Genomic DNA, 24456 nt, shown 5'->3' with positions numbered 1-24456 from the left:
TACGGTTGATATACAGACTGGCATGGCTGATACAGGTGTATCCGGCTGTTATACAGACTGGCATAGCAGGTACATGTGGGTCCGGTTGATACACAGACAGGCACAGCTGATGCAGGAGGATCCAACTGATATACAGACTTGTATGGCAGGTGTAGCCGGGTCCTGTTATGATACGGTGGTCTAGGAGCAACATGGAACGAGCTCTGAAGGAAGTGGTAACTGTACTGACCGCAGTCCCTAAGCTCAACACAACACTAGAAGTAGCCGTGGAATGCTCCTAACTCTCCCTAGGCATCTCGTCACAGCCTAAGAGCTAACTACCCCTAAAGAAAGAAGCAGGAAAGATATCTTGCCTCAGAGAAAATCCCCAAAGGAAAGATTAGCCCCCCACAAATAATGATTGTGAGTGGAGAGGGAAAAGACATACACAGAATGAAACCAGGATGAGCACAGGAGGCCAGTCTAGCTAAATAGGACAGGATGGAATACTGTGCGGTCAGTATAAAACACTACAAAAATCCACGCAGAGTTTACAAAAAATCTCCACACCTGACTAAAGGTGTGGAGGGCAAATCTGCCTCCCAGAGCTTCCAGCAAGACAGAATTAATTCACACTGATAAGCTGGACAAACATAGAAAGCACAGAATGGATAAGTCCACAATCTATGGACAGAAAAGAGCAAGCAAAAACTTTGCTTAGCTGAACTGGTCAGGATAACAGGGAACTCCAAAGAGATGTGAATCCAACCAGGAACCATTTACAAGTGGCACTGGCTGAAGAAAGAGCCAGGCCTAAATAGCCGAGCAGAAGAGACGATAAGTGGAGGCAGCTGATGACAGCTAACTCCAAGGGGCAGCCATACCACTAGAAACCACAAGAGGGAGCCCAAGAGCAGAACTCACAAAAGTGCCACTTACAACCACCGGAGGGAGCCCAAGAGCGGAATTCACAACAGGGTCCACCTGATATACAGACTGGCATGGCAAGTGCACAGGGGTCTGTTTGATATGTAGACTGGCAAGGTTGGTGCTGGCAGATCCAGCTGGTACAGAAACTGGCAAGACAACAGCGGGCAAATTCAGCTGAAATACAGACTGACAAGGCAAATACTGGCAAGGAGGTTAGTTACAGGCAGACACTAGCAGGAACTACCATACTGGTACCTGAGAACTATCAAGCGTGTTTAGGAACAGACTAACAATGTTGCACAGGCACCTCCATGCAGGTGGAGGTACCTTAAATAATAAGTGTCTCCCAGCCATTGGCTGGAGACACTTTAAGACAGTGAGAGTGGCTCCGTTAAGAAGGAGGGAGTCCGTGCACGCGCCCTAAGCTCATTGCCTAGGAATCTGCATGCCTGGAGCGCACCCCAGGCAGCAGCCGAGGAGGAGCAAGAAGGAAGGGCAGGATTAGGGCTGCGGCGGTGAGTGAAATGGAGTCCATGCCAGGGAGAGGGGCAGCATGCAGGGACATGGGAACTACACTTGCTAGGATTTAAAAACCCAGTATCATAATCTCTATTACAGAATTAAAAGATGGAGCTCCTTGGTTTAAGATTTTTACCTACAAGAGTATTGAGTGACTATAATTTACTCTCTCACCCAGGAGGATCTGTCCTGTCCTACATTAGACAAAAAACCGATTCAAATCATCACTGGATAGAGATAATAATATAATAATAATTATTAATTATATAGCGCCAACATATTCCGCAGCGCTTTACAAATTATAGAGGGGAATTGTACAGACAATAGACATTACAGCATAACAGAAATACAGTTCAAAACAGATACCAGGAGGAATGAGGGCCCTGCTCGCAAGCTTACAAACTGAGTAGGGTTGAGCGAAACGGGTCGTTCATTTTCAAAAGTCGCCAACTTTTGGTAAAGTCGGGTTTCATGAAACCCGACCCCTGTGTGGGGTCGGCCATGCGGTACACGACTTTCGCGCCAAAGTCACGTTTCAATGACGCGAAAAGCGCCATTTCTCAGCCAATGAAGGTGAACGCAGAGTGTGGGCAGCTGTTATGATCAGGCAATTCAGCACCACAATGGACATAGAAGTCAGAGCACATACAGTGACCTGACAATAACCCAAAAACATAGAACGAGCTCTGAGACGTGGGAACTCTGCTGACCGCAATCCCTAATCCTCTCCAACCACACTAGAAGCAGCCGTGGATTGCGCCTAACATTCCCTATGCAACTCGGCACAGCCTGAGAAACTAGCTAGCCTGAAGATAGAAAATAAGCCTACCTTGCCTCAGAGAAATACCCCAAAGGAAAAGGCAGCCCCCACATATAATGACTGTGAGTTAAGATGAAAAGACAAACGTAGAGATGAAATAGATTTAGCAAAGTGAGGCCCAACTTTCTGAACAGAGCGAGGATAGGAAAGGTAACTTTGCGGTCAACACAAAACCCTACAAAAACCACGCAAAGGGGGCAAAAAGACCCTCCGTACCGAACTAACGGCACGGAGGTACACCCTCTGCGTCCCAGAGCTTCCAGCAAGCAGAAAAAAACAAATTGACAAGCTGGACAGAAAAAAACAGCAAACAAATAGCAAAGAGGAACTTAGCTATGAAGAGCAGCAGGCCACAGGAACGATCCAGGAGGAAACAGGTCCAATATTAGAACATTGACTGGAGGCCAGGATCAAAGCACTAGGTGGAGTTAAATAGAGCAGCACCTAACGACTTCACCACATCACCTGAGGAAGGAAACTCAGAAGCCGCAGTACCACTTTCCTCCACCAACGGAAGCTCACAGAGAGAACCAGCCGAAGTACCACTTGTGACCACAGGAGGGAGCTCTGCCACAGAATTCACAACAGTACCCCCCCTTGAGGAGGGGTCACCGAACCCTCACCAGAGCTCCCAGGGTGACCAGGATGAGCCATATGAAAGGCACGAACAAGATCGGGAGCATGGACATCAGAGGCAAAGACCCAGGAATTATCTTCCCGAGCATAACCCTTCCACTTAACCAGATACTGGAGTTTCCGCCTTGAAACACGAGAATCCAAAATCTTCTCCACAATATACTCCAACTCCCCCTCCACCAAAACCGGGGCAGGAGGATCAACAGATGGAACCATAGGTGCCACGTATCTCCGCAACAATGACCTATGGAATACGTTATGTATGGAAAAAGAATCTGGAAGGGTCAGACGAAAAGACACAGGATTAGGAAACTCAGAAATCCTATACGGACCAATAAGACGAGGTTTAAACTTAGGAGAGGAAACCTTCATAGGAATATGACGAGAAGATAACCAAACCAAGTCCCCAATCCGAAGTCGGGGACCCACACAGCGTCTGCGATTAGCGAAACGTTGAGCCTTCTCCTGGGACAAAGTCAAATTGTCCACTACATGAGTCCAAATCTGCTGCAACCTGTCCACCACAGTATCCACACCAGGACAGTCCGAAGACTCAACCTGTCCTGAAGAGAAACGAGGATGGAACCCAGAGTTGCAGAAAAACGGTGAAACCAAGGTAGCCGAGCTGGCCCGATTATTAAGGGCGAACTCAGCCAAAGGCAAAAAGGACACCCAGTCATCCTGATCAGCAGAAACAAAGCATCTCAGATATGTTTCCAAGGTCTGATTGGTTCGTTCGGTCTGGCCATTAGTCTGAGGATGGAAAGCCGAGGAAAGAGACAAGTCAATGCCCATCCTACCACAAAAGGCTCGCCAAAACCTCGAAACAAACTGGGAACCTCTGTCAGAAACGATATTCTCTGGAATGCCATGTAAACGAACCACATGCTGGAAAAACAATGGCACCAAATCAGAGGAGGAAGGCAATTTAGACAAGGGTACCAAATGGACCATCTTAGAGAAGCGATCACAGACCACCCAAATGACTGACATCTTTTGAGAGATGGGAAGATCTGAAATAAAATCCATAGAGATATGTGTCCAAGGCCTCTTCGGGACCGGCAAGGGCAAAAGCAACCCACTGGCACGAGAACAGCAGGGCTTAGCCCGAGCACAAATCCCACAGGACTGCACAAAAGTACGCACATCCCGCGACAGAGATGGCCACCAAAAGGATCTAGCCACTAACTCTCTGGTACCAAAGATTCCAGGATGACCAGCCAACACCGAACAATGAACCTCAGAGATAACTTTATTCGTCCACCTATCAGGGACAAACAGTTTCTCCGCTGGTCAACGATCAGGTTTATTAGCCTGAAATTTTTGCAGCACCCGCCGCAAATCAGGGGAGATGGCAGACACAATTACTCCCTCTTTGAGGATACCCGCCGGCTCAGATACACCCGGAGAGTCGGGCACAAAACTCCTAGACAAAGCCTTCACATTTTTAGAGCCCGGAAGGTATGAAATCACAAAGTCAAAACGGGCAAAAAACAACGACCAACGAGCTTGTCTAGGATTCAACCGCTTGGCGGACTCGAGATAAGTCAAGTTCTTATGATCAGTCAAGACCACCACGCGATGCTTAGCTCCTTCAAGCCAATGACGCCACTCCTCGAATGCCCACTTCATGGCCAGCAACTCTCGATTGCCCACATCATAATTTCGCTCAGCAGGCGAAAACTTCCTGGAAAAGAAGGCGCATGGTTTCATCACCGAGCAACCAGAACTTCTCTGAGACAAAACAGCCCCTGCTCCAATCTCAGAAGCATCAACCTCGACCTGGAATGGAAGCGAAACATCTGGTTGACACAACACAGGGGCAGAAGTAAAACGACGCTTCAACTCTTGAAAAGCTTCCACAGCAGCAGAAGACCAATTGACCACATCAGCACCCTTCTTGGTCAAATCGGTCAATGGTTTAGCAATACTAGAAAAATTGCAGATGAAGCGACGATAAAAATTAGGAAAACCCAGGAACTTTTGCAGACTTTTCAGAGATGTCGGCTGAGTCCAATTATGGATGGCTTGGACGTTAACAGGGTCCATCTCGATAGTAGAAGGGGAAAAAATGAACCCCAAAAATGAAACCTTCTGAACACCAAACAGACACTTAGATCCCTTCACAAACAAAGAATTAGCACCCAGGACCTGAAACACCGTTCTGACCTGCTTCACATGCGACTACCAATCATCCGAGAAGACCAAAATATCATCCAAGTATACAATCAGGAATTTATCCAGATACTCTCGGAAGATGTCATGCATAAAGAACTGAAACACTGATGGAGCATTGGCAAGTCCGAATGGCATTACTAGGTACTCAAAATGGCCCTCGGGCGTATTAAATGCAGTTTTCCATTCATCGCCTCGCTTAATACGCACAAGATTATACGCACCACGAAGATCTATCTTGGTGAACCAACTAGCCCCCTTAATCCGAGCAAACAAATCAGATAACAGCGGCAAGGGGTACTGAAATTTAACCGTGATCTTATTTAGAAGGCGGTAATCTATACAAGGTCTCAGCGAACCATCCTTCTTGGCCACAAAAAAGAACCCCGCTCCTAACGGCGACGATGACGGGCGAATATGCCCCTTCTCCAAGGACTCCTTCACGTAACTCCGCATAGCGGCGTGCTCAGGCACAGATAAATTAACAGTCGACCTTTTGGGAATTTACTACCAGGAATCAAATTGATAGCACAATCACAATCCCTATGCGGAGGTAGGGTATCGGACTTGGGCTCATCAAATACATCCCGGTACTCAGACAAGAACTCTGGGACCTCAGAAGGGGTGGAAGACGAAATAGACAGAAATGGGACATCACCATGTACCCCCTGACAACCCCAGTTGGACACAGACATGGATTTACAATCTAATACTGGATTATGGACTTGTAGCCATGGCAACCCCAACACGACCACATCATGCAGATTATGCAACACCAGAAAGCGAATAACCTCCTGATGTGCAGGAGCCATGCACATGGTCAGCTGGGTCCAGTACTGAGGCTTATTCTTGGCCAAAGGCGTAGCATCAATTCCTCTCAATGGAATAGGACACTGCAAGGGCTCCAAGAAAAACCCACAACGCCTAGCATACTCCAAGTCCATCAAATTCAGGGCAGCGCCTGAATCCACAAATGCCATGACAGAATAAGATGACAAAGAGCAGATCAAGGTTACGGACAAAAGAAATTTTGACTGTACCGTACCAATGGTGGCAGAGCTAGCGAACCGCTTAGTGCGCTTAGGACAATCAGAGATCGCATGAGTGGAATCACCACAGTAGAAACACAGCCCATTCTGACATCTGTGTTCTTGCCGTTCAACTCTGGTCAAAGTCCTATCGCACTGCATAGGCTCAGGTTTATGCTCAGATAATACCGCCAAATGGTGCACAGATTTACGCTCACGCAAGCGTCGACCGATCTGAATGGCCAAAGACATAGACTCATTCAGACCAGCAGGCATAGGAAATCCCACCATGACATCCTTAAGGGCTTCAGAGAGACCCTTTCTGAAAATAGCTGCGAGCGCACCTTCATTCCATTGAGTGAGTACGGACCACTTTCTAAATTTCTGACAATATACCTCTATCTCATCCTGACCCTGACACAGAGCCAGCAAATTTTTCTCTGCCTGATCCACTGAATTAGGTTCATCGTACAGCAATCCGAGCACCAGGAAAAACGCATCAATATTACTTAATGCAGGATCTCCTGGCGCAAGAGAAAATGCCCAGTCCTGAGGGTCGCCACGTAAAAAAGAAATAACGATCCTAACTTGTTGAACTGGGTCACCAGAGGAGCAAGGTTTCAAAGCCAGAAATAGCTTACAATTATTTTTGAAACTCAGAAATTTAGTTCTATCTCCAAAAAACAAATCAGGAATAGGAATTCTTGGTTCTAACATAGAATTCTGAACCACAAAGTCTTGAATATTTTGTACTCTTGCCGTGAGCTGATCCACACATGAAGACAGACCTTTAATGTCCATCGCTACACCTGTGTCCTGAACCACCCAAATGTCTAGGGGAAAAAAAAAGGCAAAACACAGTGCAGAGAAAAAAAAATGGTCTCAGAACTTCTTTTTTCCCTCTATTGAGAATCATTAGTACTTTGGGCCTCCAGTACTGTTATGATCAGTGTTGTGAATTCTGTGGTCACAAGTGGTATTGCAGTCTCTGGGCGTCCTCCCTCAGGTGTTTTGGTGAGCTCGTTGGCTGCCTTGCTATTTAGCTCCACCTGAGTCTGTCTTCCTTGCTCCTTGTCAATGTTCCAGTGTTGGATCTGAGCTACTGCATCTTTCCTTGGGCCTGCTGCTCTGCTAGATAAGTGCTTCTAGTTTGTTTTCTGTTTTTTCTGTCCAGCTTGTTATTATCTTTTGCTGGAAGCTCTGAGAAGCAAAGGGGTGCACCGCCGTGCTGTTAGTTCGGCACGGTGGGTCTTTTTTGCCCCTTTGCGTGGTTTTCGTTTTAGGGTTTTTTGTAGACTGCATAGTTCTCTTTGCTATCCTCGCTCTGTCTAGAATATCGGGCCTCACTTTGCTGAATCTATTTCATTCCTACGTTTGTCTTTTCATCTTGCTAACAGTCATTATATGTGGGGGCTGCCTATTCCTTTGGGGTATTTCTCTGAGGTAAGTCAGGCTTGTATTTCTATCTTCAGGCTAGTCAGCTCCTCAGGCAGTGCCGAGTTGCATAGGTAGTGATAGGCGCAATCCACTGCTGCTTCCAGTTGTGTGAGGACAGTTCAGGTACTGCAGTCTACAGAGATTCCACGTCTCAGAGCTCGTCCTATTGTTTTGGGTTTTTGCCAGATCTCTGTATGTGCGCTGATTACTGCACGCTGTGTTGCCTGATTGCCAGCCATAACAGTACAAGGAGCCATTTCAATGATTTCCAATAGAGGGAAAAAAGAAATCCTGACATCATTTTTTTTTCTTAGCTCTGTCTTCAGTCTTTTTTTTCCCCTAGACATTAGAGTGCTTCAGGACACAGCTGTGGACATGGATATTCAGGCTCTGTGCTCCTCAATGGATAATCTCGTTGTAAATGTACAAAAGATTCAAGATACTATTGATCAGAAATCGATGCTAGAACCAAGAATTCCGATTCCTGATTTGTTTTTTGGTGACAGAACTAAGTTCCTGAGCTTCAGAAATAATTGTAAGCTATTTTTGGCCTTGAAACCTCATTCTTCTGGTAATCCTATTCAACAGGTTTTGATTATTATTTCTTTTTTGCGCGGCGACCCACAGGACTGGGCGTTTTCTCTTGCACCAGGAGATTCTGCATTGAGTAATATTGATGCTTTTTTCCAGGCGCTGGGATTGCTTTACGATGAGCCTAATTCAGTGGATCAAGCTGAGAAAAATCTGCTGGCTTTATGCCAGGGTCAGGATGATGTAGAACTATATTGTCAGAAATTTAGAAAATGGTCAGTACTCACTCTGTGGAATGAATCTGCACTAGCGGCTTTGTTCAGAAAGGGTCTCTCTGAAGCTCTTAAGGATATAATGGTGGGATTTCCTATGCCTGCTGGTTTGAATGAGTCTATGTCCTTGGCCATTCAGATCGGTCGTCGCTTGCGCGAGCGTAAATCTGTGCACCATCTGGCGGTATTGTCTGAGAGTAAGCCTGAGCCTATGCAGTGCAACAGGACTATGACTAAAGTAGAACGGCACGAACACAGACGTCTGAACAGACTGTGTTTCTATTGTGGTGATTCTACTCATGCTATTTCTAATTGTCCTAAACGCACTAGGCGGTTCGATAGCTCTGCCGTTATTGGTACTGTACAGTCCAAATTCCTTTTGTCCATTACCTTAATGTGCTCTTTGTCATCATATTCTGTCATGGCGTTTGTGGATTCAGGCGCTGCCCTGAATCTGATGGATTTGGATTATGCTAAACGTTGTGGATTTTTCTTGGAGCCTTTGCGGTGTCCTATTCCGTTGAGAGGAATTGATGCTACACCTCTGGCCAAGAATAAGCCTCAGTACTGGGCCCAGCTGACCATGTGCATGGCTCCTGCACATCAGGAAGTTATTCGCTTTTTGGTACTGCATAATTTGCATGATGTGGTCGTGTTGGGGTTGCCATGGCTACAAACCCATAATCCAGTATTGGATTGGAACTCTATGTCGGTAACCAGCTGGGGTTGTCAGGGAGTACATGGTGATGTTCCATTTTTGTCTATTTCGTCATCCATTCCTTCTGACATCCCAGAGTTCTTGTCGGACTTTCAGGATGTATTTGAAGAGTCCAAGTCTGATGCCCTTCCTCCGCATAGGAATTGTGATTGTGCTATCGATTTGATTCCTGGTAGTAAATTCCCTAAGGGTCGTTTATTTAATTTGTCCGTACCTGAACACACCGCTATGCGCAGTTATGTGAAGGAGTCCCTGGAGAAGGGACATATTCGCCCATCGTCGTCACCATTGGGAGCAGGGTTCTTTTTTGTAGCCAAGAAGGATGGTTCGCTAAGACCGTGTATTGATTACCGCCTTCTTAATAAGATCACTGTTAAGTTTCAGTATCCCTTGCCATTGATTTCTGACTTGTTTGCTCGGATTAAGGGGGCTAGTTGGTTTACTAAGATTGATCTTCGTGGTGCGTATAATCTGGTGAGAATCAGGCAGGGAGATGAATGGAAAACGGCATTTAATACGCCCGAGGGTCATTTTGAGTATCTGGTGATGCCGTTCGGACTTGCCAATGCTCCATCTGTTTTTCAGTCTTTTATGCATGACATTTTTCGTGAGTATCTGGATAAATTCTTGATTGTTTACTTGGATGACATTTTGATCTTCTCAGATGATTGGGAGTCTCATGTAAAGCAAGTCAGAATGGTTTTCCAGGTACTGCGTGCTAATTCCTTGTTTGTGAAGGGATCAAAGTGTCTCTTCGGTGTGCAGAAAGTTTCATTTTTGGGGTTCATCTTTTCCCCTTCTACTATCGAGATGGATCCGGTTAAGGTTCAGGCCATCCAGGATTGGACTCAGCCGACATCTCTAAAAAGTTTGCAGAAATTCCTGGGCTTTGCTAATTTTTATCGTCGCTTCATCTGTAATTTTTCTAGCATTGCCAGACCATTGACCGATTTGACCAAGAAGGGTGCTGATTTGGTTAATTGGTCTTCTGCTGCCGTGGAAGCTTTTCAGGAGTTGAAGCGTCGTTTTTGCTGTGCCCCTGTGTTGTGTCAGCCAGATGTTTCTCTTCCGTTCCAGGTCGAGGTTGATGCTTCTGAGATTGGTGCAGGGGCGGTTTTGTCACAGAGAGGTTCTGGTTGCTCAGTGTTCAAACCATGTGCTTTCTTTTCCAGGAAATTTTCTGCTGCTGAGCGTAATTATGATGTGGGCAACCGAGAGTTGCTGGCCATGAAGTGGGCATTCGAGGAGTGGCGTCATTGGCTTGAGGGTGCTAAGCATCGCGTGGTGGTTTTGACTGATCATAAGAACCTTACTTATCTTGAGTCTGCCAAGCGCTTGAATCCTAGACAGGCCCGTTGGTCGTTATTTTTTGCTCGTTTTGATTTTGTGATTTCATACCTTCCGGGCTCTAAAAATGTGAAGGCGGATGCTCTGTCTAGGAGTTTTGTGCCCGACTCTCCGGGGTTATCTGAGCCGGCGAGTATCCTCAAGGAAGGAGTCATTGTGTCTGCCATCTCCCCTGATTTGCGGAGAGTGTTGCAGAAATTTCAGGCTAATAAACCTGATCGTTGTCCGGCCGAGAAACTGTTCGTCCCTGATAGGTGGACTAGTAAAGTTATCTCTGAACTTCATTGTTCGGTGCTGGCCGGTCATCCAGGAATCTTTGGTACCAGGGAGTTGGTTGCTAGATCCTTTTGGTGGCCGTCTCTGTCGCGGGATGTGCGTGCTTTTGTGCAGTCCTGTGGAATTTGTGCTAGGGCTAAGCCCTGCTGTTCACGTGCCAGTGGGTTGCTTTTGCCCTTGCCGGTCCCGAAGAGGCCTTGGACACATATTTCGATGGATTTCATTTCTGACCTTCCCGTTTCTCAAAAGATGTCTGTCATTTGGGTGGTCTGTGATCGCTTTTCTAAAATGGTCCATCTGGTGCCCTTGGTTAAATTGCCTTCCTCCTCTGATTTGGTGCCTTTGTTCTTCCAGCATGTGGTTCGTTTACATGGCATTCCTGAGAATATTGTTTCTGACAGAGGTTCCCAGTTTGTCTCAAGGTTCTGGCGAGCCTTTTGTGGTAGGATGGGCATTGACCTATCTTTTTCCTCGGCCTTCCATCCTCAGACTAATGGCCAGACCGAACGAACCAATCAGACCTTGGAAACATATCTAAGATGTTTTGTTTCCGCTGACCAGGATGATTGGGTGTCATTTTTGCCGTTGGCTGAGTTCGCCCTTAATAATCGGGCCAGCTCGGCTACCTTGGTCTCTCCATTTTTCTGCAATTCTGGGTTCCATCCTCGTTTCTCTTCAGGACAGGTTGAGTCTTCGGACTGTCCTGGTGTGGATTATGTGGTGGACAGGTTGCAGCAGATCTGGACTCAGGTAGTGGACAATTTGACCTTGTCCCAGGAGAAGGCTCAGCTTTTCGCTAATCGCAGACGCCGTGTGGGACCCCGACTTCGTGTTGGGGATCTGGTTTGGTTATCTTCTCGTCATATACCTATGAAGGTTTCCTCTCCTAAATTTAAACCTCGTTTTATTGGTCCGTATAGGATTTCTGAGATTCTCAATCCGGTGTCTTTTCGTCTGACCCTCCCAGACTCCTTTTCCATACATAATGTATTCCATAGGTCGTTGTTGAGGAGATACGTGGCACCTATGGTTCCATCTGTGGAGCCTCCTGCCCCTGTTTTGGTGGAGGGGGAATTGGAGTATATTGTGGAGAAGATTTTGGATTCTCGTGTCTCTAGACGGAAACTCCAGTATCTGGTCAAATGGAAGGGTTATGCTCAGGAAGATAATTCCTGGGTTTTTGCCTCTGATGTCCATGCCCCAGATCTTGTTCGTGCCTTTCATGTGGCTCATCCTGGTCGGCCTGGGGGTTCTGGTGAGGGTTCGGTGACCCCTCCTCAAGGGGGGGGTACTGTTGTGAATTCTGTGGTCACAAGTGGTATTGCAGTCTCTGGGCGTCCTCCCTCAGGTGTTTTGGTGAGCTCGTTGGCTGCCTTGCTATTTAGCTCCACCTGAGTCTGTCTTCCTTGCTCCTTGTCAATGTTCCAGTGTTGGATCTGAGCTACTGCATCTTTCCTTGGGCCTGCTGCTCTGCTAGATAAGTGCTTCTAGTTTGTTTTCTGTTTTTTCTGTCCAGCTTGTTATTATCTTTTGCTGGAAGCTCTGAGAAGCAAAGGGGTGCACCGCCGTGCTGTTAGTTCGGCACGGTGGGTCTTTTTTGCCCCTTTGCGTGGTTTTCGTTTTAGGGTTTTTTGTAGACTGCATAGTTCTCTTTGCTATCCTCGCTCTGTCTAGAATATCGGGCCTCACTTTGCTGAATCTATTTCATTCCTACGTTTGTCTTTTCATCTTGCTAACAGTCATTATATGTGGGGGCTGCCTATTCCTTTGGGGTATTTCTCTGAGGTAAGTCAGGCTTGTATTTCTATCTTCAGGCTAGTCAGCTCCTCAGGCAGTGCCGAGTTGCATAGGTAGTGATAGGCGCAATCCACTGCTGCTTCCAGTTGTGTGAGGACAGTTCAGGTACTGCAGTCTACAGAGATTCCACGTCTCAGAGCTCGTCCTATTGTTTTGGGTTTTTGCCAGATCTCTGTATGTGCGCTGATTACTGCACGCTGTGTTGCCTGATTGCCAGCCATAACAGATCAGGCAATTCAGCACCACAATGGACATAGAAGTCAGAGCACATACAGTGACCTGACGATAACCCAAAAACATAGAACGAGCTCTGAGACGTGGGAACTCTGCTGACCGCAATCCCTAATCCTCTCCAACCACACTAGAAGCAGCCGTGGATTGCGCCTAACGCTCCCTATGCAACTCGGCACAGCCTGAGAAACTAGCTAGCCTGAAGATAGAAAATAAGCATACCTTGCCTCAGAGAAATACCCCAAAGGAAAAGGCAGCCCCCCCACATATAATGACTGTGAGATAAGATGAAAAGACAAACGTAGAGATGAAATAGATTTAGCAAAGTGAGGCCCGACTTTCTGAACAGAGCGAGGATAGGAAAGGTAACTTTGCGGTCCACACAAAACTCTACAAATAACCACACAAAGAGGGCAAAAAGACCCTCCGTACCGACTAACGGCACGGAGGTACACCCTCTGCGTCCCAGAGCTTCCAGCAAGCAAGAAAAACCAAACAAGAAAGCTGGACAGGAAAAAACAGCAAACAAAAATAACAAAAGCGGAACTTAGCTATGCAGAGCAGCAGGCCACAGGAACGATCCAGGAGGAAGCAAGTCCTATACTAGAACATTGACTGGAGGCCAGGATCAAAGCACTAGGTGGAGTTAAATAGAGCAGCACCTAACGACTTCACCACATCACCTGCGGAAGGAAACTCAGAAGCCGCAGTACCACTCTCCTCCACCAACGGAAGCTCATAGAGAAAATCAGCCGAAGTACCACTTGTGACCACAGGAGGGAGCTCTGCCACAGAATTCACAACAGGCAGCGTGATGACATAGGTCCTGGTCCCCACCATCTTAGAGAAGGGCATTGCAGTGATTGGCTTGCTGTCTGCGGCGTCACAGGGGCTATAAAGGGGCGTTCCCGCCGACCGCCATCTTACTGCTGCTGATCTGAGCTAAGGGAGAGGTTGCTGCCGCTTCGTCAGAAGCAGGGATAGCGTTAGGCAGGGTCCATTAACCACCAAACCGCTTGTGCTGTAGCGATTTCCACTGTCCAACACCACCTTCGGTTTGCAGGGACAGTGGAGGCTACATTTTTTTTTTCTTAGTGCTGTAGCTCATTGGGCTGCCCTAGAAGGCTCCCTGATAGCTGCATTGCTGTGTGTACGCCGCTGTGCAAACCAACTGCTTTTTTCAAAGCACAAATCCTCTTGTTCCTTCCTTTCTGCACAGCTATCTTTTTTGTTTGTCCCCACTTTTTATTTCATTTGTGCATCAGTCCACTCCTTATTGCTGCCTGCCATACCTGGCTGAGATTACTGCAGGGAGATAGTAATTGTAGGACACTCCCTTTTTTTTTTTTTTGTGGGAGATTAAGATTGGCATTTCTGCTAGAGTGTCATCCCTGTGTGTGCTATCTCTCACATAGTGGGCCATAGAAAGCCTATTTATTTTTTTTGTTGATTTGGTTTCTAAATTCTACCTTTAAAAATCAATAAATCAATCAGTGGGAGATAAATATTGGCCTCTGGGCTTGTGTGCCACTCCTGACTCCTGTGTGTGCCATCTCTCACTCAGTGGGCCATAGAAAGTCTATTTATTTTTTTGGTTGATTTGGTTTCTAAATCCTACCTGAAAAATTCAATAAATCAAACAGTGGGAGATAAATATTGGCCTCTGGGCTTGTGTGCCACTCCTGACTCCTGTGTGTGCCATCTGTCACTCAGTGGGCCATAGAAAGGCTATTTTTTTTATTTGGTTTCTAAATTCTCCCTGAAAAAATCATTTTATTTTATTTTGTTTCTAAAGTCTCCCTGAAAAAAAAAAATCAGTGGGAGATTAATATTGCCCTTTCTGCTTGTGTGCCGGTCTTCACTCCTGGGTGTGCCATCTGTCTCTCTCTCTCTCAAATAGTGGGCACTGGGCCATAGAAAGGCTATTTTTTTATTTGGTTTCTAAATTCTTCCTGAAAAAATCATTTTACTTTATTTTGTTTCTAAAGTCTCCCTGAAAAAAGAAAAATCAGTGGGAGATTAAGATTGCCCTTTCTGCTTGTGTGCCAGTCTTGACTCCTGGGTGTGCCATCTCTCTCTCTCAAATAGTGGGCACTGGGCCATAGAAAGGCAATTTTTTTTTATTTAGTTTCTAAATTCTCCCAGTAAAAAATCATTTTATTTTATTTGGTTTCTAAATTCTTCCTGAAAAATTCATTTTATTCTATTTTTTTTTTCCTAAAGTCTCCCTGAAAAAAAAAAAAAAAAAACAAATCAGTGGGAGATTAATATTGCCCTTTCTGCTTGTGTGCCAGTCTTGACTCCTGGGTGTGCCATCTCTCTCTCAAATAGTGGGCACTGGGCCATAGAAAGGCTATTTTTTTTAATTTGGTTTCTAAATTCTCCCTGAAAAAATCATTTTATTTTATTTGGTTTCTAAATTCTTCCTGAAAAAATCATTTTATTTTATTTTGTTTCTAAAGTCTCCCTGAAAAAAAAAATCAGTGGGAGATTAATTTTGCCCTTTCTGCTTGTGTGCCAGTCTTGACTCCTGGGTGTGCCATCTCTCTCTCTCAAATAGTGGGCACTGGGCCATAGAAAGGCTATTTTTTTTTATTTGGTTTCTAAATTCTCCCTGAAAAAATCATTTTATTTTATTTGGTTCATAAATTCTTCGTGAAAAAATCATTTTATTTTATTTTGTTTCTAAATTCTCCCTGACAAAAAAAAATACTGTGGGAGATTAATATTGACATTTGTGCTTGAGTGCCAGTCCTGCGTGTGTGGCATCTCTCTGATTTGGTGCCACAGAAAACAGAGTGTGTAACATTATGCCTGATTTTCCTTGCGGTCTCCCCAACCTGTAAAGGGATATCGAAATCATACTGAAGTTATAGCTCACCGTGTAACTTGTTTGACAGCAACAAATAAAGTTACTTTGGTTAAGTTTTTAAAACAATGAAAAAGTCTGGTGGAAGAGGTCGTGGCCGTGGGCGTTCATGGTCAGCTGGTAATGATGGTAGTGGTAGTGGAGCATCAGGTGGTCGTGGGAAAAAAAATATTCCACCTAAGTCTGGAGCTGTGGAGCCAGGTTCGTCGTCTGGCTACACAAGGCCTCGAACGCTCTCTTTTCTGGGAGTAGGAAAACCGCTTTTAAAGCCGGAGCAGCAACAGCAAGTTTTGGCTTACCTTGCTGACTCAGCCTCTAGCTCTTTTGCCTCCTCTTCTGAAACTGGTAAATGTAAAAGCAGTGCGTCATTTGTGGATGTTCACGGTCAGGGACAAGTCGCTTCCTTGTCCTCTTCAGCAAAAACAACAACAGAGAAGGATGCAGCAGGCGACACAACGGGTTACTCCATGGAGCTCTTTACACATACCGTCCCTGGCTTAGAAAGTGAAACAGTTAACAGGCCATGCCCATTACAAGTAGATTCTGACATGGAGTGCACTGATGCACAGCCACAGCCAGACTACTATGCTGGTCCTTTGACTCAGACCACAACATTGCCCTCTCAGGGTACTGATCCACAATCAGACCCTGATGAGACTATGTTGCCCCGTCACGAACGCTATACCACCGACCTACACGGTGACACAGACGAAGTTGCACACGAGCTAGAAGAGGAGGTTATAGATGACCCAGTTGTTGACCCCGATTGGCAGCCATTGGGGGAGCAGGGTGCAGGCGGCAGTAGTTCTGAAGCGGAGGTGGAGGAGGGGCCGCAGCAGGCATCAACATCGCAACAGGTTCCATCTGCCGGGCCCGTATCTGGCCCAAAACGCGTGGCAAAGCCAAAACCTGTTGGAGGACAGCGTGGCCATCCGGTTAAAGCTCAGTCTGCAATTCCTGAAAAGGGATCCGATGCTAGGAAGAGTGCAGTCTGGCATTTTTTTAAACAACATCCAATTGATCAGCGCAAAGTCATCTGTCAAAAATGTTCAACTAGCTTAAGCAGAGGTCAGAATCTGAAAAGTCTCAATACAAGTTGCATGCATAGACATTTAACCACCATGCATTTGCAAGCCTGGACTAACTACCAAACGTCCCTTAAGGTTGTAGCACCCTCGGCCAATGAAGCTAGTCAGCAACGCAACATCCCTTCCGTCACTGTAAGGCCACCATTTTCCGCACCACCGGCAGTATCTGTGCAGGTTTCTTTGCTAGCCCAAAGCAGTCAGGGTCAGGGAATCACCAGTTTTGTAGGAGGAAATACTGCATCTAGGGCACCGGCGGAAACAATACCGTCTCCAACCGTCTCTCAGTCTGCCATGTCCACTGGCACACCCGCTAGTTCCACGATCTCCAGCTCTCCAGTCCAGCTCACCCTACATGAGACTCTGGTTAGAAAAAGGAAGTACTTATCCTCGCATCCGCGTACACAGGGTTTTAATGCCCACATAGCTAGACTAATCTCGTTAGAGATGATGCCCTACCGGTTAGTTGAAAGCAAAGCTTTCAAAGCCCTGATGGAGTACGCTGAACCACGCTACGAGCTACCCAGTCGTCACTTTTTTTCGAGAAAAGCCATCCCAGCCCTGCACCAGCATGTTAAAGAGCGCATCGTCCATGCACTCAGGCAATCTATGAGTACAAAGGTGCACCTGACTACAGATGCATGGACCAGTAGGCATGGCCAGGGACGTTACGTGTCCATCACGGCACACTGGGTGAATGTGGTGGATGCAGGGTCCACAGGGGACATCAATTTCGGGACAGTTGTGCCTAGCCCACGGTCTAGGAAACAGTTGGCTGTAGGCGTTCGCACCCCCTCCTCCTCCTCGTCCTCCTGCAGAAGCGAGAGCTCTTCCACAGACCGCAGTCGCCCAACCACTCCATCGGCAGCTGTCACTGTTGCACACCAGTTGTCCCATTATGGGCCAGCTACTGGCAAGCGTCAGCAGGCTGTATTGCCTATGAAGTGTTTGGGCGACAACAGACACACCGCGGAAGTTCTGTCCGAGTTCTTGCAGCAAGAAACGCAGTCGTGGCTGGGCACAGTAGATCTTGAGGCAGGCAAGGTAGTGAGTGATAACGGAAGGAATTTCATGGCTGCCATCTCCCTTTCCCAACTGAAACACATTCCTTGCCTGGCTCACACCTTAAACCTGGTGGTGCAGTGCTTATTGAAAACTTATCCTGGGTTCTCCGACCTGCTCCTCAAAGTGCGTGGACTTTGCTCACATATCCGCCGTTCGCCTGTACACTCCAGTCGTATGCAGACCTATCAGCGGTCTTTGAACCTTCCCCAGCATCGCCTAATCATAGACGTTGCAACAAGGTGGAACTCAACACTGCACATGCTTCAGAGACTGTGTGAACAGAGGCGGGCTGTAATGTTTTTGTGGGAGGATACGCATACATGGGCAGGCAGTAGGATGGCAGACATGGAGTTGTCAGGTGTGTAGTGGTCGAAGATACAAGACATGTGTCAAGTCCTTCAGTGTTTTGAGGAATGCACACGGCTGGTTAGTGCAGACAACGCCATAAAAAGCATGAGCATCCCCCTAATGTGTCTGCTGATGCAAAGTTTGACGCACATAAAGGATCAGGCGTCTGCACCAGAGGAAGAGGAAAGCCTTGATGACAGTCAGCCATTGTCTGGTCAGGGCATTGTACAGGACGAGGTAGCGGGCGAAGAGGAGGTGGAGGACGAGGAGGATGATGGGGATGAGTATATTTTTAATGAGGAAGCTTTCCCGGGGGCACTGGAACTTGGTGGCGTGGCAAGGCCGGGTTCTGGTTTTTTGAGGGACACAAGTGACGTCGATTTGCCTGAAACTGCCCCTCAACCAATCACAACCGGAGATTTGACAACTGGAACTTTGGCCCACATGGCGGATTGTGCCTTACGTATCCTCAAAAGGGACACACGCATTACTAAAATGATGAACGATGATGATTACTGGTTGGCCTGCCTCCTTGATCCTCGCTATAAAGGCAAATTGCAAAATATTATGCCACATGAGAACTTGGAACTAATATTAGCAACCAAACAATCAACTCTTGTTGACCGTTTGCTTCAGGCATTCCCAGCACACAGCGCCCGTGATCGTTCTCACACGAGCTCCAGGGGGCAGCAGACCAGGAGTGTTAGGGGTGCACACATCAGAAGTGGCATTGGACAGAGGGGTTTTCTGACCAGGTTGTGGAGTGATTTTGCTATGACCGCAGACAGGACAGGTACTGCTGCATCAATTGAAAGTGACAGGAGACAACATTTGTCCAGTATGGTTACAAACTATTTTTCATCCCTTATCGATGTTCTCCCTCAACCGTCATTCCCATTTGATTACTGGGCATCCAAATTAGACACTTGGCCAGAATTGGCAGAATATGCATTGCAGGAGCTTGCTTGCCCGGCAGCTAGTGTCCTATCAGAAAGAGTATTCAGTGCTGCAGGTTCAATATTAACCGAAAAAAGGACTCGTCTGGCTACCCAAAATGTTGATGATCTAACATTCATTAAAATGAACCACAACTGGATTTCGAATTCTTTTGCCCCACCTTGCCCGGCCGACACCTAGCTTTCCTATGAAAAGCTCTTGCCTGTGGACTACTGTGAATTACTTTTCTAATGTCTTAATTTGCTGCAGCTGATTGTCCAGCATATGACATGTTTACACCTCCCTAAATGGCCAAACTCCCCACACGGGGCCGTGGTATCGCGACTTGGCGCAAGCACCCATGAGAATGCTGTTTGTCTGAAGAGGTGAGTGTGCCCGCTTTTGGCCGACAGCACTGCCACTGGGTCCCTCATAGTACAATAAAGTGTCTCTGGAGGTGGTGGTGCGAACCCAACGTCAGACACACTGTTGTAACATAAGGGGCCCTGGGCCTGTACCGCCGGCCACAAGAGAGTTCACCCACCCCCAGGTCAAACATTGCTCTACCACTTCCACAGTTATCTCTCACACTTCCACCAATGTTTAGTCTATGCGCTGACATCCTTCCATTCCTGCCACTGACAATACCATTGTGTTGACATGTATGATGGTACTTAACATAGTCAGGGGCAGTGTCCTCTATTTACCAAAGTAAATACTTTGCGCCAAATTAGTAGGTCTGAAACTATGCAGAGGATCCCACCCCTGTACCTAATGATTGCACCCTTTAGTGTTTTCGTTTTGTTTTAATGCGAGACATTCACATTTATTTATTGTTTTGGACTACTAACTGGCAGACACTCATTACAATCGGCCTCCGCTGACCAGACCACTGCTGCCCGTGTACCCCTGGAACCAATTATAAAGTGCCTACAGCCCAATATTTTTTTATGTTAGGCCTTCGAAGCCTGTCTGCGGCCCGTTCTTTCTACTACTCCTACACTGACCAGACCACTGCTGCCCGTGTACCCCTGGAACCTATTTAAAAGTGCCTACAGCCCAATATTTTTTTATGTTAGGCCTTCAAAGCCTGTCTGCGGTCCCTCCTTCCACTAGGCCTCCACTGACCAGACCACTGCTGTCCGTGTACCCCTGGAACCAATTATAAAGTGCCTACAGCCCAATATTTTTTTATGTTAGGCCTTCGAAGCCTGTCTGCGGCCCGTTCTTTCTACTACTCCTACACTGACCAGACCACTGCTGCCCGTGTACCCCTGGAACCTATTTAAAAGTGCCTACAGCCATATGTTATTATGTTAGGCCTTCGAAGCCTGTCTGCAGCCCGTTCTTTCTACTACTCCTACACTGACCAGACCACTGCTGCCCGTGTACCCCTGGAACCTATTTAAAAGTGCCTACAGCCCAATTTTTTTTTATGTTAGGCCTTCGAAGCCTGTCTGCGGCCCATTCTTTCTACTACTCCTCAACTGACCACACCACTGCTGCCCCAGGTTTCGTTCACATTGCTTCGATCTTCCTACTCTCGTTTAGTAGTTGTTGCAAACTACACTGCATTAGGCCTACAAATTTGGTATGGGGTGTAGAGAGACGGTGTGTTACACTCCAAGGTGTTCCCCAGGTTTCGTCCACATTGCTTCGATCTTCCTACTCTCGTTTAGTAGTTGTCGCAAACTACACTGCATTAGGCCTACAAATTTGGTATGGGGTGTAGAGAGACGGTGTGTTACACTCCAAGGTGTTCCCCAGGTTTCGTCCACATTGCTTCGATCTTCCTACTCTCGTTTAGTAGTTGTTGCAAACTACACTGCATTAGGCCTACAAATTTGGTATGGGGTGTAGAGAGACGGTGTGTTACACTCCAAGGTGTTCTCCAGGTTGCCTTTCCTGAGCTTCTATCTTCAGGCTCTTGTTAAATAGTGGTTAAATGGAACAACTGCATTTGGCGTACTAGTTGGTTTGGGACCTACTAACAGTGTCTGCCGCTCCTTGCTGTTCTCCTGGTTTCCTGTCCTGAAATTCCATTTTCAGGCTCTCGTTAAGTAGTTGTTAATGTTAGACTGCATTTGGCCTACTAGTTGGGTTGGGGCCTACTATCGGTGTCTGCCACTCCTTGCTGTTCTCCTCCACTGAACAAAGCTGTGCCGCCTGTTTACTACTGTTGCCAATTTTGAACTGCATTTCGACTACTTACTGATTTGGGCCTACTCTCTGTGTCAGCCTCTCATTCCAGTTGTCCTCCACTGCAATGCCCCCTCATTAGTCCTGTTACCAATTTTGAACTGCATTTAGCCCACTTTATTCTTTGGGCCTATATCTGTGTTTCCTCCTCATCCTGCCCATTGCCCAGCCAGTGATAGATGAGTCTGCTGGTACATTGACCCATAACGCAACATTTCCCGTGCACGCTACACTGCAAGATTGTGACCCTGCTGAAAGTCAAGTCCCCCTTCCCGCATACCATACCACCTTACACGGGGACAAAGAGGAAGGTGCAGATGAAAGTGCAGGTTCCTTCATCAGGTGTGGGGAGGAATACTAGTTGGCGACGTCACTGGCACAGGGCCTCTCATAGTACGCAAAAGTGTTGCTGCCGGTGGGAGGCGCCCCCGCCGTGCAAACACACCGCTGTACTTCGAGGGGCCCTGTGCCAGTGCCAATGCCAACGAGTGGGCCCCCCCTGCTTGCTCAGGATCACAGGACTTGCAAAGTTGAAATACTTACCTCTCCCTGCTCCACTGCCGTGACGTGGTCCAGATTTACTGGGCCCACTAATTACTTGAACCAGCCCTACCCCCCACAACTTTAGCCAATTGACCCCCAATTTCAAATGCCTTCCAATTATTATAAGCTAAATTACGATTGACAAGCTTCTGTAACAAGAATGGATGTTTTTGCCATTAAAATGGGCAGTGTAGGTGTTTTCCTGGCCTCCACTCACTGCCGACTATGCTCCCCCATTGACTTGCATTGGGTTTCGTGTTTCGGTCGATACCCGACTTTTCGCGATAATCAGCCGATTCCACTCGACTCGACTTTTAAGATAGTCGGGTTTCACGAAACACGGCTCGACTCCAAAAAGGTCAAGGTCGCTCAACCCTAACTATGAGGAAAAGGGGAGACACGAGAGGTGGATGGTAGAGATGAGAACTTGTTCAAGGTGAATTCAATTCTTCTGAAATTTTACCAAAAAATTACTTTCTACTGAATCAAAATTTTTGGCAATTCGCTTCATGAAAATCACTAAAAAATTTTTGGCTCACAATATGTATGGGGTATTATTAATTTTCTATAAAAAGAAATGCAGTATGATGGCAAGAAAAATAAAATCTGTATCTTCATTTCAGACTGTAATGAGTTGTATAATTGTAGCACTGAAGATGGGAATAGGAGTGGTGCCAGAAACAATGCAAGAGTCGGTGTGATTGATATGGTGTAGTTGGTATCTGCCCCGGTGTGCTTGAACTACAATTACACATTTTTTCCTTGTTCATAATGCACTTGAAAGCAATAGCAAGCCTTCGGATAAAAATATCTGAAATTAATGTCAGTCAAAGACCGTGTGCTTACTAGTCACAAGTTTGGACGATAACACAGTATTGGGCTGCGTTACTGTAATAAAGAACCCTTGGGAACTTAACTGTTTTGATTTCCACAACGTATTTCAACGCTGGACTAGCATCTTTTTAAAGTGAAAAAAACAATTGCATAGTAAGTATTCAAGGGCAAGGGGGATAATAATGCATGAGGTGTGACTGAAACAAAAAATGTCCGTAAGAAAATTTTGAACGAAAAAAATGGAAGAAAAGGAGGAACGAGGGGAGGGGAAGGAGAGGACATTGAGAAGTGGACTAGTCCAGCGTTGAAACCCGTTGTGGAAGTAAAAACAGTTTAACTCATCTTAGTCCCAAGGATTTTTATTATAGCAGCGCAGCCCGATATCATGTTATCATCCAAACTGGTCAACTATCCTGGAGGAGATCATCCCCCAGCCACAAGGCATCAGCAGTTAATATCATCAGGTGTTCATATGAGTTGTGGCTGCACACAACCTGCTCAGGTGAGCACCTCCCTTTTACTTTCCTTTGTAGCTAAATGGTATCACCCGATGGTCTTGTTTGCTTTTGGTTCCACCACTGCTTTTATATTACTAATCACAAGTGACTGTATTGCATTCTTCGGCAATCCTTTTTGCAAAACAAGAATAATTGTTTGTTTGTTGTTTGTTTTTTGTTTTTTTTTTAAACTATGAAGAATTCTTCCCCAAAAATAGAAATGCAACTAAGAGTGTCTACCATCTTTCATTTCTTATTATATCAGTTTTTGTAAAGGGGGTTGAATTGGGCATGTCTGTTTCTGCACACTTGTTTTACTACGGTAGTTCAATTTGATAATCATACACAACATACAGCTACTACAGCCTGCCAACACATGTTGCTTTATGTACATGCATCTACCTAGCTAGAATTTATTGTTTTCTTCTTTTTGACAGGAGATGAACAATTGGGGTTGAAAAGATTGTCAAAAATTGTACAAAACGTATGGTAAAAAAAGCAATGGTAATTGATGGGTTAGTGTGAAAGAGAATAAAATACAGCTAAGAAAGTGGGATTTGCTAGTAGCAGACCCACAACTACTAGCACCAGCCATCTGGGCTCCAAACGCATGTCATAATTGGCCTGCTACACGTTCAGGAACCATATTAATGGGATGAAGAAAAGGGCATTATGGAATATATGGCACATCACTCAACTTGGCCACAGCAGGTTGATGTTACCTCTGACAACAACACTGTTGGTTTCAGTCAGAAATCTGTACAGCATGATCTGCCTCGTCACAAAGTGCTAAGAGGGATAATTTTTGGACTGATTTTTAATATTAAACAACATGAAAGGTCTGTCAGTGTGCTGTGTTATTAAATTAGCTGCTGATTACTACCAGGGAACTATCCCTTTCTATCATGAGGGCACTTTGACCTTACTAAATCTGTGTTTGTGTTATTGAGCTATGCTGGACAATCGAAGACTTTGTGGTATTGCAATGCATAGTTAACAGACTTCTTGCTGCAAATAAATTTTTTTGGTTGTCCCAGTTGCATATGTAGAACATATTGTATGTCTATATTGCTTGCTCCGCAATTTTCAATACACCATTACAAATAAATGGCAAGAGTCTTTATTTACTGAAGCATGTGATGGGGTCCATTTCCCAGGAAATATCAAATTGCTCATTTACTTTATTTGGTATTTGTTGCTAGGATACTATAGATTAGCACATATATTATGTAGGTCTAGTGCTGTAATTTGGAATTTATGGGCCCCGATAGAAAATCTCCAACAGGACCCCCAATACAGGTCTTTATTACAACTGTTCTTCTAATATAGTTACAGCCCCGTGTACATCTTCTACCATTTTTCTGATATTTTGCAGGCAGTTTTT

The sequence above is a fragment of the Ranitomeya imitator genome, chromosome 4, assembly GCF_032444005.1.
Source record: "Ranitomeya imitator isolate aRanImi1 chromosome 4, aRanImi1.pri, whole genome shotgun sequence".
Lineage (NCBI taxonomy): Eukaryota > Metazoa > Chordata > Amphibia > Anura > Dendrobatidae > Ranitomeya > Ranitomeya imitator.
This window is presented reverse-complemented; position numbering follows the sequence as displayed.